We start from the raw sequence: 2262 nt of genomic DNA, 5'->3' as shown, positions 1-2262 counted from the left end.
CTCTTAATCATTTTGCAAAATAGTCCCCTCTTTTGAAAGCTTGTGCTTTAGGGGTTCCAAAAATGTAAAAATCATCAAGAAAGACATTAAAAATCACTTACTAGGATGGGAGTTTCTTTGCTGAAATTTTCCAGCTTCTAAACCCTTTTCTTGGCTGGAAAAATTGGTGGAGAGAAGATGAAGAAAGATGATATTTTCTTTTCTTTATTTTATTACTTATTTGTCAAATAAGTCACCCAACACTTACCTAACATATTTGACCATATAATTCCTTGTCTCATGGCCGGCCATCACTCTTTAAATAGCCTAATTTCACATTAAAAACCCCCAATTTCAGAGACAAGGTAATTTAACACCCTTAGGTATTAAGACACAACTTTTACTTTTTACGCGATTTAGTCCTTTTTCGAAATTGGACTAGAAATCGCTAAAATTAATATACCAAAATTAACATACACTTATAAAATCACATTATAACAAATAAATTAACATCAAAATAATTTTATCCAGTCTCAGAATAGTGGTTTTGAAACCACTGTTCTGACTAGGCCCAAAATCGGGCTGTTACATTATTGATAGTCCCACCAGCGGCTGCATCAACCATCTGTCTAGTTGAAGGATTTAGGCCATTGTGGAAAGTTTGAACCTGTAGCCAGAGTGGTAACCCAGTGTGAGGGCACCTTCTCAATAGGTCATTGTATCTCTCCCATGCATCGTAGAGTGTTTCTAGATCCATCTGCACAAAAGAAGAGATATCATTCCTTAATTTAGCTGTTTTGGCCGGTGAAAAATATTTTAGTAAAAACTTTTCAGTCATTTGTTCCCAAGTAGTGATTGACCTTCGTGGTAACGAGTTCAACCACTATTTAGCCTTATTCCTTAATGAAACGGGAAATAACCGAAGGCGTATGGCGTCGTCAGAAACACCATTGATTTTAAATGTGTCGCAAAACTCTAAAAAATTTGCCAAGTGATTGTTTGGATCCTCATCCAGCAAACCATCAAACTGAACAAATTGCTGTATCATTTGGATCGTGTTAGGTTTCAGTTCAAAATTATTTACAGTAATAGTAGGCCTAACTATACTTGACTCAGTTCCTGTTAAATTCAGTTTAGCATAATCATACATAGTGCTTGGAGCATGATTCTGATTTTCTAGATCAGCAGCAATCGCAGGAGGTAGCGGATTTTCCTGATTTTTAGCCATGTCCTCGGTTGTGGTTTGAATATCGTCCTCTTGCTCTTCCTCTGTGTATTTTAAGCTTCGCCTTATTTCTCTAGTTTCTGTGAGCTGTGCGATCGATCTCACTATCAAAAAGTAATGGTCTTGACGGGTTTCTTCTGGTCATAAACTAGAAAAAACCTATCATGAGCGAATAAAAGATAAAATTAGAAAAGAAAATAAAAATTTAAATTGCAAATAAAGTAAAATGGCTAAACTAATAAAAATTGAGTATTCCTAATATCTTAATTCTCCAGCAACGGCGCCAAAGACTTGGTACATGGTATTTGCGATAGGTTTTAAAAATTTATAATTAATCGTTCTTGAAACTAACTATTATCACGATGAAGGAAAGTGTACCTATCAAACAGTAGTATAGCTTTAGCAAGACCGGATTGTCGAACCCAAAGGAACCAAGAGTACTAGTAATTACTTTCTTTTTATTATCTAGCCTAAAAATTAAGGGATTTGTTTATCTAAACTAATTAACTAAACTAACGGTGCATAGAGAGAAAATTGGGAAAAGCTTTTGGGAAAACTCGATTGATTAAGACAATACCCAAGGAAAAATCCACCTAGACTTCACTTGTTATTTGACTTTGAATCAGACGATTTTTTCATTTGACTTGATCCATAAAAATCCCTAACTTATATTATTATCTCTCTCGAGACTAATAAAGTCTAGCCCTAGGTTGATTAATTGAAATCTCTTTCTAATTAGCACCCTAGTGTTGCATTAACTCGATCTATGGACTCACTTATTAGGTTTCACCCTAATCCGACAAAATCTTGTCACCCTATCTCTAGGCGTGCAATCAACTCCGCTTAATTACGATAAATTTACTCTTAGACAAAGACTTTTGCTCCTCTGAATAAGTGCATTAACTTGAATCAATATCCTAGAATATTAAAACAAGAATTAAGAACACATAATTAAGAACAAGTCAAATATTTATCATACAATTCAGATAATAATAACAAGATCCATCTTAGGTTTCATTCCTCTTAGGTATTTAAGGGGTTTAGCTCATAATTATGAA

At 34.4% G+C, this 2262-nt stretch overlaps 1 non-coding gene across 1 annotated transcript; it reads left to right on the top strand.

Moving 5' to 3' along the window:
- Positions 1 to 662: 662 nt before the first annotated feature.
- LOC121206630 (small nucleolar RNA R71) lies at positions 663 to 769 on the top strand. Its single transcript, XR_005901698.1, has one exon. It is a non-coding gene; the product is annotated as a small nucleolar RNA R71 (small nucleolar RNA).
- Positions 770 to 2262: the final 1493 nt, after the last annotated feature.

Source organism: Gossypium hirsutum, chromosome A01 (genome assembly GCF_007990345.1).
Source record: "Gossypium hirsutum isolate 1008001.06 chromosome A01, Gossypium_hirsutum_v2.1, whole genome shotgun sequence".
Classification (NCBI taxonomy): Eukaryota; Viridiplantae; Streptophyta; class Magnoliopsida; order Malvales; family Malvaceae; genus Gossypium; species Gossypium hirsutum.
The sequence above is the reverse complement of the archived record's forward strand: the minus strand, read 5'-3'. Positions and strand labels throughout refer to the sequence as shown.